Genomic DNA, 14,858 nt, shown 5'->3' on the forward strand with positions numbered 1-14,858 from the left:
TGCTATCCAGATGATGAATTCGAATGTGGTTGATATGATTTTAAGATTCTGGTTAAGAATTGATAAGTTAATTTGGATTGTGATTGAGATGATTCTGGAATTTTGGTTGAAAAGCAATCGGTTGAACAAAGCCACAATGAAGATGAATGGGACGAGTCCCTGTGATGATGTTCGTAACGGGGATGATGATAAGGACTTCAGCAAATCACTACGAGATTAGTGGATTGTGCTAACAAATTGCTACTGTTAACACTGGACCTAGTGGATCCAGTTAAGGGATGACAAATTAAAAACCTGCATAATTGAAACTTCCATGGAGGAATGTTCGGATGGAGCTTTCGATCTGATGGACCATTATTGTGTTAAGAATATGAATGAATTATTATCTGATAATGAGTTCTATATAAGAGATCTTTATCCCATGATTTTGTGAAGAGCTGTGACTAATCTAAAGAACCCCAGAATCAGTTGGATTTATAAGGACTTAACAAGAATTTTCGTATTGATAGGATCATGGATCGAGGTCGTCGTGGCAGGAATGATAACCCCAACTCGATGAGGAAGATCTTGACTTGGATGTTCGTAAAACTCTTCATACTAGATCGCAGCCTGGACCAAGGGTGAAGGGAAAAACTTGGGTGAGACTATGGAAAAGTGGATCGAAGCAATGGAAGAGTACTTCAATGTCACCGAGTATAATGAGAAGAGAAAAATGGCTCTTACAAGGCTGAAGATAGTAGAAACAACCAGAGTAGCATAGAGAAGCCACTGCGAGATAAACCGTGTGGATTGAAACACTCAGACATGGAATGATCTCAAAATTTACCTAAGGAAGAGTCGATCCTCCCGGCTTTTTTGAAACAAAGATGAATGAATTCTTAGAGTTAACCCAGGGGAGCAGAACTATTAAAGTATATCACTAAATGAAGGACAGCTGATGGCCAGGTTCATTTAAGGAGTGAATGAACCTTTGAATATCCTAGTGAAGAATGCCATGCCAGTTTCCATGGCCGAAGTAGTGCGGATGGCAAAGGATTTCGCCAAGGCCTTTGATGTCAAGATCCCGCCGAAGCCAACACCATCACCTTTCAAAAGGTTTTTAGCTCCAGAAGGTGATTCCAACCTTCCACCACCTAAGAGATATCAGGGTCAAGCCCAAAATATGGAAAGTTCCAGAATGGAAGAAATGTCCTTTTCGCGAAACTCAATCCCTTGCAATTCAATTTCAAAAGTTTTCCCCTCAAACAAGGGAGTGAAATGCTATAACTATCAAGGATTTAGACATCACAATATGGATTGCCCAACTCCTTTTGGATCAAGGTTTTCAAGGCGAGGAAATCAGGGATCAACATTCCAGACTCCAGCTCCTTCCTTCCAGAGTAATTAGGATTCCTTCCACCAAAATCAAAGAAATCCCACAGGTAGACCCTCTAACCAACCCGTTGTTTCAATCCAAAGTAATGCAAGACCTCTGCCTCAGAATAGGGGAAGTCAAAGAGAGATGTTCCCAAATCGGCCGTCCACTTGCAAGGCTGTAATGCTGGAAGTGATTGAAGAAAAAGAAGATGAAAGAGATCATACTCCACCCACGAGATGAGGACATCTCGCGTTTTTTAAGTGGGGTTTTTTAAGTGGGGTAGGATGTAAGATTCCTCCCTCCAGCTTTTAAGGTGTACATGTATAAGAACCTCCCCTTTTGATCTTGTAATTATACCCCTCTGTGAAATAAAAGAAAGATTCTGTTTTACCCTGTTTTGACCTCGAGAGAGAAAATGTCTAGAGAGAGGTAATCCAAAATTGAGATATTTTTGGATATAAAAATCCTCCTAGTGTCTAAAATGGTTTTCCCTAAATCAAAAATTCAAAAAGAACTTTCCAATGTGCAATTGGAATTAATTAGAAATAGGTATAAAGGACCTTAGCCTAAGGGTCTTGATTTTCAAAAATTTTTGGATTATGGTCCAATTAAGGTTGCTATGTGGTGTCAATAGGATCAATCCAAGTGTGGGGAGGAGATAAATCTAATTTATAAAAGAAAAACTCCCAAAAATGAGTAAATTCTCACATAAGATGAAGAGTTGACTAAGGACAAGGTTTATTAGTAAAAAACTATGAGTATTACTAAAAAAATGAGATATTTTGGATATAATGATTCAATTTTCACACCTTGGTAAGGAGAAGGGGGGAGCTCTTCAAGGAGGTGCCTATTTCACTTGTGTGGTGGAGTTTTAAACTCAAAAAATTTGTGATATTTTTATCTCTCCTCTCTCCTAGACTAAACCAAATCAAAAGGGAGCCAAACTAGGTCCAAATCTTGTCCAAATTCAGCCAAACTGAACCTCGAGAATTCTAGAAACTAGTTGGACTTGGTTAGAGGCCTCCCTCACCTCCTATAAATAGATCCTTAGCCCTTTGTAAAAGAATATGAGAACTATACCATGCCAGTATTATATTGAAATAATGATATTTTCTATTATTCTTTATTAAAAATCCTCTACAAATTGAAGAGATTGGAGCTTCTCTCTCTCTTCAACCTTCCTTGGAGACTTCTTAAACATACCAAACCAATTGATTGGTTGGGGGCCTCTACTCTGATCAAAGAATCACGTAATTTAGGAGGTAAAGTGTGGATTATTATCTTCTTTTTTTGAATCTCCAAATGTTTCTCTTCTCCACCCCTCTCAAGCTTGAGAAGCATTAATTTGAATGGCTTTTGAATACTATTTAAGTTCTTTAATGTATTGTAACGAAGAAACACATAAATTTTCATTTAGGCTTAATTTAAAATGGTTTTTAAGCATTTCTCTCTCCCCCCCAAAGAATGGCCATTCCTATGACCTATTCTCAATTCAAATAAAGCTTCTCATGAAGCATTTCTCTAATCTAAAAGAAATTTCTATGCTTGTCTAAATGGAGGCCAAAATCATGGCTTTTAATACTTTTATGCTGTTTAATTTATGGTAAAATTAAGAATCAATCCATAATTGGATAATGATCCAATTAGTGGTTATTCTAGTCACATGAATAATACTAAACTTGATTCTTTCAAATTTATTGAGAATTATCAGTAATAGCAGCGGAGAAAAATTTGTGAAAAATAAACACATAAATCATTTTCATTTATATTATGAAAAGAGGACTTCCTACCATAGTCTAGGATTAATCATCCTAGATTAATTGAATGATTCTCATTATAATCATGGAAAATTTGATTTTTATGTTTATGCATAAATAGTAATTAGCAAAAGAGAAATTTCTAGTAGTTCATTTTTAATGTTAAAAGAGGAATTCCTATGACATTTGGAATTCCATCATTGAGATGGGAAAAGAGAAATTCCTAGAATATAGGAATTAATGAGTATTTTTAATTAAATTCAAAGATGAAATTTAGATAAATTTATTTTATCTATGAGAAATATTTAAATGTTAAAAGAGGAATTCCTATGACATTTGAAACTCCATCATTTAGATGCAAAAAGAGAAATTCCTAGCATATTGAGTTTATGGGTATTTTATTTTAGATGAAATTACTTTATGTGAATAAAAGAGGAATACCCATGACATTGGAATGCAATTAATTAAATGCAAAAAGAGGAATTCCCATGATATTTGAGATCCAAGAAGTTAAATGGGAAGAAGAGGAAATTTTAGTTTATAATTTTTTTGATTACTTTTATTAAAAGTGGAAATATGGGTAGAATTGATTTTTGTAAATCCCATGAATTCTTCTATTCCAAAAGAGGAATATTGAGTATAATTCATTTGAGAAATTGAGAATGAATATGGAACTAATCCTTGAAATAAAGAACATTTAATTAGGCCAAGCAATTGGCAAAAATTCAAAAAACTCCCATTATCGGAATCAACCTAGAAAAAGCTATTAAATAGAAATAGCATGTGAAAAAGTCCCATTATCGGGATCAACCTAGAAAAAGCTATTAAATAGGAATAGCGTGTGAAAGGATGTGATAAGATGAAAATGGGATGCGATAAGATGTGTATGGGATGTGACAGGATGTGAATGGATGTGATAAGATGTAAATGGGATGCAATAGGATGTGAATGGATGTGAATGGATGTGACAAGATGAAAATAGATTGTGATACGATATGATGTAATAGAAATAGATACGGATGTGAATGATGAGATGAGAGGATATGTGAAAGGGTGAGATGGGAAGTACATGGATGTGGATGTGGATGTGTATGTGGAAGAATGAATGTGGATGTGTATGTGGAAGAATGGATATGGATGTATGAAAGTGGATGTGTATGAAAGTGGATGTGTATGTGGATGTATCGATATGGATGTGTATGTGGAAGAATGAATGTGGATGTGTATATGGAAAAATGGATGTGGATGAATAAGATGAGAGGATATGTGAAAGGGTGAGATGGGAAGTACATGGATGTGGATGTGGATTTGTATGTGGAATAATGAATGTGGATGTGTATGTGGAAGAATGGATATGGATGTATGAAAGTGGATGTGTATGTGGATGTATGGATATGGATGTGTATGTGGAAGAATTAATGTGGATGTGTATGTGGAAAAATGGTTGTGGATGAATGAGATGAGATGTGTATGAATGAGACATGATGTGGATGTGAAAAGGATGGAATTATGTGATGAAATTCATACAAATTGATATTCAAACTAAAATTCCTAGATTGGTTATTGGGTCTTTAGATGGAAGTACCACAATTGTATGGAATCCTTAACTTGCTTGAGGCCTAGACATGATGGTATTTACCTTATAATTCCAAGGATCGTGACTACCCGCATATACCAAGGGTATAACTATAGCTCTTTACTAGCAGTATATGCGAGTAAATCTAAGACCTTGAAATTATAAGTAAAAATGCTATCCAGATGATGAATTTAAATGTGGTTGATATGATTTTACGATTCTCGTTGAGAATCGATGAGTTGATTTGGATTGTGATTGAGATGATTCTGGAATTTTGGTTGAAAAGCAATCGGTTGAACAAAGCCACAATGAGGATGAATGGGACGAGTCCCTGTGATGATGTTCGTAACTGGAATGACGATAACGACTTCAGCAAATCACTATGAGATTAGTGGATTGTGCTGACAGATTGCTATTGTTAACACTGGACCTAGTGGATCCAATTAAGGGAATTAAAAACCTGCATAACTGAAACTTCCATGGAGGAATGTTTAAATGGAATTTTTAGTCTGATGGACCATTATTGTGTTAAGAATATGAATGATATGTTATATGATAATGAGTTCTATATAAGGGATCTTTATCCCATGATTTTGTGGAGAGCTGACCAATCTAAAGAACCCCAGAATTAGTTGGATTTGAATTGCAAATAAAAGGACTTAACAAGAATTTTTGTATTGATAGGATCATGGATCGAGGTCGTCGTGGTAAGAATGATAACCCCAACTCGATGAGGAAGAGCTCGACTTGGATGTTCGTAAAAATCTTCATAGATCGCAGCCTAGACCTTTCAAGGGTGAAGGGAAAAACTTGGGTGAGACTGTGGAGAAGTGGATCGAAGCAATGGAAGAGTACTTCGATGTCACCGGGTACAATGAGAAGAGCAAAATGGCTCTTGCGAGGCTCGAATAGTAGAAACAGCCAGAGTAGCATAGAGAAACCACTGCCAGACAAACGGTGTGGGATCGAAACACTCAGACATGGAATGATCCTAAAATTTACCTAAGGAAGAGATTATGTCCTCTCGGCTATTTGGAAACAAAGATGAACGAATTCTTAGAGTTAACCTAGGGGAGTAGAACTATTGAAGTATATCACCAAGCGCTTGCTCTCCTCCTCAAATACTTGCCACTGTTGGATGAAGAACAGCTGATGGCCAGGTTCATTCGGGCACTGAACAAACCTTTGAATATCCTAGTGAAGAATGCCAAGCGAGTTTCCATGGTCGAAGCAGTGCGGATGGCGAAGGATTTTGCCAAGGCCTTTGATGTCAAGATCCTACCGAAGCCAGCACCATCACCTTTCAAAAGGTTTTTAGCTCCAGAAGGTGATTCCAACCTTCCACCACCTAAGAGATATCAGGGTCAAGCCCAGGATATGGGAAGTTCCAGAATGGAAGAAATGTCCTTTTCCCGGAACTCAATCCCTTGGAATTCAACTTCAGAAGTTCTGTCCTCGAACAAGGGAGTGAAATGCTATAACTGTCAAGGATTTAGACATCGCAGTATGGATTTCCAAACTCCTTTTGGATCAAGGTTTTCAAGGTGGGGAAATGCGGGATCAACATTCCAGACTCCAGCTCCTTCCTTCCAGAGTAATAAGGATTCCTTCCACCTTAAAATCAGAGAAATCCCAGAGGTAGACCCTCTAAACAACCCGTAGTTTCAATCCAAAGTAATGCAAGACCTCTACCTCAGAATAGGGGAAGTCAAAGAGAGATGTTCCCAAATCGGCCGTGCACTTCCAAGGCTGTAACGCTGGAAGTGATTGAAGAAGAAGAAGAAGATGAAAGAGATCATACTCCACCTAAGAGATGCGGACATCTCGCGTTTTTTAAGTGGGGTAGGATGTAAGATTTCTCCCTCCACATTTTGAGGTGTACAGGTGTAAGAACCTCCCCTTCTGATCTTATAATTATTCCCCTCTCTGAAATAAAAGAAAGATTCTGTTTTATCCTGTTTTGACCTAGAGAGAGAAAATGTCTAGAGGGAGGTAATCCAAGATTGAGATATTTTTGGATATAAAAATCCTCCTAGTGTCTAAAATGGTTTCCCCTAAATCAAAAATTCAAAAAGAACTTTCCAATGTGCAAATGGAATTAATTGGAAATAGGTATATAGGGCCTTAGTAGCCTTAAGCCTAAGGGTTTTGATTTTAAGAAATTTTTGGATTATGGTCCAATTAAGGTTGCTATGGGCCAATAGGATCAATCCAAGTGTGGGGAGGAGATAAATCCAATTTATAAAAGAAAAACCCCCAAAAATGAGTAAATGCTTACATAAGATGAAGAGTTGACTAAGAACAAGGTTTATTAGTAAAAAACTATGAGTATTACTAAAAAAAGGAGATATTTTGGGTATAATGATTCAATTTTGACACCTTGTTGTGGTGGACTTTTGAAATCAATAATGTTGTGATATTTTTATCTCTCCTCTCTCCCAGATCAAACCAAATCAAAAGGGAGCCAAACTAGGTCCAAATCTTGTCCACATTTAGCCAAATTGAACCTGGAAAATTCTAGAAACTAGTTGGACTTGGTTAGAGGCCTCCCTCACCTATAAATAGATTTTTAGCCCTTTCTAAAGAAATATGAGAACTATACCATGCCAATATTATACTGAAATAATGATATTTTCTATTATCCTTTAAAAATCCTCTACAAATTGAAGAGATTGGAGCTTCTCTCTCTCTTCAACCTTCCTTGGAGACTTCATCAACATACCAAACCAATTGATTGGTTGGGGACCTCTCTTATGATCAAAGAATCAAGTAATTTAGGAGGTAAAGTGTGGATTATTGTTTTCTTTTTCTTAAATCTCCAAATGTTTCTCTTCTCAACCCCTTTCAAGCTTGAGAAGCATTAATTTGAATGGCTTTTGAATACTATTGAAGTTCTTTGTAATGAAGAAACACATAAATTTCCATTTATGCTTAATTTATAATGGTTTTTAAGCATTTCTCTCTCCCCCCCAAAGAATAGGTCATTTCTATGACCTATTCTCAATTCAAATGAAGCTTCTCATGAAGCATTTCTCTAATCTAAAAGTAATTTCTATGCTTGTCTAATTGGAGGCCAAAGTAATGGCTTTTAATACTTTTATGCTATTTAATTTATGGTAAAATTAAGAATCAATCCATAATTGGATAATGATCCAATTAGTGGTTATTCTAGTCACATGAATAATACTAAACTTTGTTCTTTCAAATTTATTGAGAATTATCAGTAATAGCAACGGAGCTATGGCAAAATTTTTGAAAGATAAACACATAAATCATTTTCATTTATATTATGAAAAGAGGGCTTCCTACCATATTCTAGGATTTATCATCCTAGATTAATTGAATGATTCTCATTATAATCATGGAAAATTTGATTTTTATGTTTATGCATAAATAGTAATTAGCAAAAGAGGAATTTCTAGTAATTCATTTTTAATGTTAAAAGAGGAATTCCTATGACATTTGGAATTCCACATTGAGATGGGAAAAGAGAAATTCCTAGCATATTGGAATTAATGAGTATTTTAATTAAATTCAAAGATGAAATTTAGATAAATTTATTTTATCTATGAGAAATATTTAAATATTAAAAGAGGAATTCCTATGACATTTGGAATTTCATCATTTACATGGGAAAAGAGAAATTCCTAGCATATTGAGTTTATGGGTATTTTATTTTAGATGAAATTACTTTATGAATAAAAGAGGAATACCCATGACATTGGAATGCAATTAATTAAATGCAAAAAGAGGAATTCCCATGATATTTGAGATCCAAGAAATTAAATGGGAAGAAGAGAAAATTTTAGTATAATTCAATCTTTTTGATTACTTATCATTGATTACTTATCAAAAGTGGAAATATGGGTAGAATTGATTTCTGTAAATCCCATGAATTCTTCTATTCCAAAACAGGAATATTGAATATAATTCATTTGAGAAATTGAGAATGAATATGGAACTAATCGTCGAGAAATGATGAGATGAGAATGAGATGAGAGGATATGTGAAAGGGTGAGATGGAAAGTACATGGATGTGGATGTGGATGTGGATGTGGATGTATGGATGTGGATTTGTATGTGGAAGAATGAATGTGGATGTGTATGTGGAAGAATGGATATGGATGTATGAAAGTGGATGTGTATGTGGATGTATGGATATGGATGTGTATGTGGAAGAATGAATGTGGATGTGTATGTGGAAGAATGAATGTGGATGTGTATGTGGAAAAATGGATGTGGATGAATGAGATGAGATGTGTATGAATGAGACATGATGTGGATGTGATGTAATGTGGATAGAATGTATATGATGGGATGGTGATGAGAATGAATGTGACGGATGTGAATGGATGAGATGTGATGTCATGTGAATTGGGATGTGAATGAATGAGATGTGAGGTGAAATGAATGAGGTATGATGGGATGCGAATATGGGTTAATGCAAGTGGATGAGATGTAAATTAGGAAAGATGTGATGAGTTGGAAAATGATGTGATTAGATGAGAATGGGTATACATATGAAATGGATATGGATTAAGTAATGTGGACGGATGTGGAACAATCTGAAGGACGAGAGTTCATTTTACAAGAACTGTATTTATGACCTGTTTTTAAATGACTGTTTTATGTCAAAAATGCTAGGGAAGCATTTTGACCGTCTTGAGAACGAGGTCGTGGAGACTTAGCTGATAAAGTTGCAATAGCTGACGGAGAGTCAACGGAGGACGTCTCGTGTAGCAAGGTCGCCAAGGTCTTGACCAGCCTCGGTTTGATTTAAATGGTGAGGTTCTGGTATGGTGGATGAGAGACCAAGGAAGCGGCCTATGAGTGAAGCGTTAGGTCACCTGCGAAGGATCCTAGAGGGTGATGACCATACGGTTCTCGGGCTCTAGGTCACCGAAGATACCCACATGTGCATCAGGGAAGATATTGGAACAAGGAGTAAGAGTTGTTTTCTGAAACCGTGCATGGATCTGGTTGATTCACCTTACTGGTCCTCAACGGATGAGTCCATGGCTCTTTTATATGGAGGTGTTGGTTGATCTTGCTCATCTTCAACGAAGATTCCATCTTAATTTTTATAAGTGATTATATTGTCAGATACTATGAGCTAGGAACTATCGAACGAAAAGGCCCGTGAGGGGCAGGTGGTGAGCGTTCTGGTTGCCAATGATGCCATAGGTACACTGATGGAGGAATGATTGGAAATTAGGATTCAATCGGATATTTTGGAGGATTATGATCGATGACACTATGGTTTCATTAAATGATTATTTTAAAGATAACTGAATCTGTTAAAAAGGCAATTTCATATTGGGTGTGTAAGTGGTGTGACTGGCATTAAACTTGCATGAATATCCGGCTAGGAGGCCTAGGAACTTTTTTCCCTGGTACCCGGGACAAAACCTAACCAAATTGCTAATTGGATCCCATCACTACAGTGGTTGGACGGTTGGCTAACTCACGGGACTGGATGGGCGGTTGGCTAACTCATGGGACTGGATGGGCTGGGACTGATGGATCCGTAAAATGAGACTCAATTCTGTTATAGTACGATAGATGAAGTAAATCCTGGATAGTAATTGTTCTATAGAAAAAGAATCAACGGTTGTGCCTCTCGATTGGGGAAAAAAGCGTTGGTTTCTATGATCCAAGTGCAAGTTTCTTCCTTGAGCTGACCAAGAGACTCCTAGGTTCGGTCAAATCAGTTTGGTCAGCTGACTACGTTAGAGTAAAAATATCTTGGAGGAATCGCCGATGCTTTCTCAGCGGGGCGAGGAAAGTTTTTTCGGGTTCGGTTTTTGAAGAACCGAGGGATTAGACTCTTGTCCGGATATCCGTGGTGGACGAGTCCCGAGTGAGAGGACCCTGCACCGCGCAAGGAGTGCTACTTCCGCTATGCTAGCACCCTCGAAGCCATTGCGCGGAGGGGGCAAGGTTCTTTCAGCTTGTATCAGAGCAAATTAACTAAAGTGGATCAACTGAGAAGCCAAAAATGTCAAAAATTTATGAAGCAACAGTAAAAGGATGGAATTGTGTGATGAAATTCATACAAATTGATATTCATACTAAAATTCATAAATTGGTAATTGGGTCTTCAGATGGAAGTACCGCAATTGTATGGAATCCCTGACTTGCTTGAGCCCTAGACATGATGGTATTTACCTTATAATTCCAAGGACCATGACTACCCACGGGTATATACCGAGGGTATAACTATAGCTCTTTACTAGCAGTATATGCGAGTAAATCTAAGACCTTGAAATTATAAGTAAAAATGCTATCCAAATGATGAGTTTGAATGTGGTTGATATGATTTTAAGATTCTCGTTGAGAATCGATAAGTTGATTTGGATTGTGATTAAGATGATTCTGGGATTTTTGGTTGAAAAGCAATCGATTGAACAAAGCCACAATGAGGATGAATGGGACGAGTCCCTGTGATGATGTTCGTAACTGGAATGACGATAACGACTTCAGCAAATCACTATGAGATTAGTGGATTGTGCTGACAGATTGCTACTATTAACACTGGACCTAGTGGATCCAGTTAAGGGATGACACATTAAAAACCTGCATAACTGAAACTTCCATGGAGGAATGTTTAAATGGAATTTTTAGTCTGATGGACCATTATTGTGTTAAGAATATGAATGATATATTATCTGATAATGAGTTCTATATAAGGGATCTTTATCCCATGATTCTATGGAGAGATGACCAATCTAAAGAACCCCAGAATCATTTGGATCTAAAGTTGGATTTGAATTGCAAATAAAAGGACTTAACAAGAATTTTCGTATTGATAGGATCATGGATCGAGGTCGTCGTGGTAAGAATGATAACCCCAACTCGATGAGGAAGAGCTCGACTTGGATGTTCGTAAAACTCTTCATAGATCACAGCCTAGACCTTTCAAGGGTGAAGGGAAAAACTTGGGTGAGACTATGGAGAAGTGGATCAAAGTAATGGAAGAGTACTTCGATGTCATAGGGTACAATAAGAAGAGAAAAATGGCTCTTGCAAGGCTGGAATAGTAGAAATAGCCAGAGTAGCATAGAGAAACCACTGCCAGACAAATGGTGTGGATCGAAACACTCAGACATGGAATGATCTTAAAATTTACCTAAGGAAGAGATGATGTCCTCCCGGCTTTTTGGAAACAAAGATGAATGAATTCTTAGAGTTAACCCAGGGGAGCAGAACTATTGAAGTATATCACCAAGCGTTCGCTCTCCTCCTCATTGCCACCACTGGATGAAGAACATCTGATGGCCAGGCTCATTCGGGCACTGAACAAACCTTTGAATATCTTAGTGAAGAATGCCAAGCGAGTTTCCATGGCCGAAATAGTGCGGATGGTGAAGGATTTTGCCAAGGTCTTTGATGTCAAGATCCTGCTGAAGCCAGCACCATCACCTTCAAAAGGTTTTTAGCTCCAGAAGGTGATTCCAACCTTCCACCACCTAAGAGATATCAGGGTCAAGCCCAAGATATGGGAAGTTTCAAAATGGAAGAAATGTCCTTTTCTCGGAACTCAATCCCTTGGAATTCAACTTCAGAAGTTCCATCCTCGAACAAGGGAGTGAAATGCTATAACAATCAAGGATTTGGACATCGCAGTATGGATTGTCCAAATCCTTTTGGATCAAGGTTTTCAAGGCAAGGAAAGATGTGATGAGATGGAAAATGATGTGGTTGGATGAGAATGGGTATATATATGAATTGGATATAGATTCAGTAATGTGGGCGGATGTGGAACAATGTGAAGGACGAGAGTTCATTATAAGAACTATATTTATGACCTATTTTTAAATGACTGTTTTATGTCAAAAATGCTGGGGAAGCATTTTGATCATCTTGTGAACGAGGTCGTGGAGACCTAGCTGATAAAGTTACAACAGTTAACAGAGAGTCAACGGAGGACATCTCACATAGCAAGGTCTTGACCAGCCTCAGTTTGATTTAAATGGTGAGCTTCCGGTACGGTGGATGAGGGACAACAAGGAAGCAGCCTATGAGTGAAGCGCTAGGTCACCTACTACGAAGGATCCTAGAGGGTGTTAACCATACGGTGCTTGGGATCTGGGTCGTTGAAGATACCCACATGTGCGTCAGGAAAGATATTGGAACAAGGAGTAAGAGTTGTTTTCTGAAACCAAGCATGGATTTGGTTGATTGACCTTGCTAGTCCTCAACGGATGAGTCCATGGCTCTTTTATATGGAGCTGTTGGTTGATCTTGCTGATCTTTAACGGAGATTCCATCTTGATTTTTATAAGTGATTATATTATCGGGTACTATGAGCTAGGAACTATAAAAAAGTCCCGTGTGAGGGACAGGTGGTGAGAGCGTTCTAGTTGCCCATGATGCCATAGGTACACCGATGAAGGAATGATTGGAAATTAGGATTCAACCGGATATTTTGGAGGATTATGATCGGTGACACTGGGCTTCATTAAATGATTGTTTTAAAGATAACTGAATCTCTTAAAAAGGCAATTTCATATTAGGTGTGTAAGTGGTGTGACTGGCGTTAAATTTGCATGAATATTCGGCTAGGGGGGCTGGGAACTCTTTTCCCTAGTATCGAGGACAAAACCTAACCAAATTCCTAAATGGAACCCATCACTACAGTGGCTGGGTGGTTGGCTAACCCATGGGACAGGCTGGACTGATGGATCCGTAAAATGAGACTCAATTCTGTTATAGTACGATAGATGAAGTAAATCCCGAATAGTAATTGTTCTATGGAAAAAGAATCAATGGCTATGCTTCTCGATGGGGAAAAAAGCGTTGGTTTGGATCCAAGTGCAAGTTTCTTTCTTGATCTGACCAAGAGACTCACAAGTTTGGTCGGATATGTTTGGTCAGTAATGAACCTGATTACATTAGAGTAAAAATATCTTGGAGAAATTGCCTGTGCTTTCTAGGCGAGGGAAGTTTTTCCGGGTTCGATTTTTGAAGAACCGAGGGATTAGTCTCTTGTCCGGATATCTATGGACAATGCCCCGAGTGAGAGGACCCTGCATCGTGCAAGGAGTGCTACTTCCGCTGCTAGCACCCCCGAAGCCGTTGCACGGAGGGGGCAGGGATCTTTTAGAAGTGAAGCCCATAGATTCTTTCTTGTGTATCTGCACACCCGTTTGTAGTAGATTTGATGAAAATACTCCAGAATTTAATGAAGAACAGTGCAAATCTGGTCGCACAGGGACGAGGAGCGTATGCTCTGATACCAAATGTTGGAAATAGGGTTGCAGGAATGCACGACACATGCACACACACACACACACACACAGTGGATGAGCTCAAGGGAGCACACAATGAGATGATAGATAGAAAATGAATGTGTGTTGTATAAAAAAGATAATTATACCCTAAGATAGGTGTATACTAGCACGGGGAAAAAAACTCCTAAAGAGGGAAAAAGTGCCATGGTTGGTCCTAGCATCAGTACCAAATATGGCTATAGGACATGCATACACACTCTTAAAGAGCGGGAATCGCCTTAAGTATTTCGTCGGACCATTATGGATGCTCATCCAAGTTGTAGATTTGGACACCATTGCTTTATATGTTGAATGTATGACCTCTTGGTGTATCTACCTTGACTCCTTGATATAAGATAATGATGTTAGTTCTTGCTAATCCTAGGAATGGGTTAACATTCCCCCCTTCCTGATGTTGATTGCATCCTTGTGATCGTGTTGAAGACCTTTGTGTGGGGAGATGGCTTTGATGTTGGGTGACATTCAATGGTCTTTATTTGAAAGAAATGAGAAAAACTAGATAGTGAATTCCTAATGGGGTGGTGGGGTGGGGTTTTTTACGAATGATTGCATTTTTTAATTTGTGTGAGCTTTTTTATTTAGCTCACTTTGTTTTTGGCAATCATAAGCAAGGTTACATGTGATTTGTGCTAGTGGGGGGATGCTAAGAGCTGTTAATAAAGGGAGAAAAGAGAGGGAAGGATTGGGAGGAATATAGACATAATCATAATAAGAACGAGATGGTAATCCTCAGTTCCTCATTTGATTCATTGAAGTAACATTCATTATTTTAAGAAATTTGCCTTCGTTTTGAAGTCCCTTTGTAGGATAGGATTCATTTGAAATGTTGTTGATAGGACCTATTCCTACATGCTTCTTCCCATGTGCTTTTTATG

This window comes from Cibotium barometz, chromosome 59 (assembly GCF_041138505.1).
Source record: "Cibotium barometz isolate CiBa-2024 chromosome 59, ASM4113850v1, whole genome shotgun sequence".
NCBI classification, from domain to species: Eukaryota; Viridiplantae; Streptophyta; class Polypodiopsida; order Cyatheales; family Cibotiaceae; genus Cibotium; species Cibotium barometz.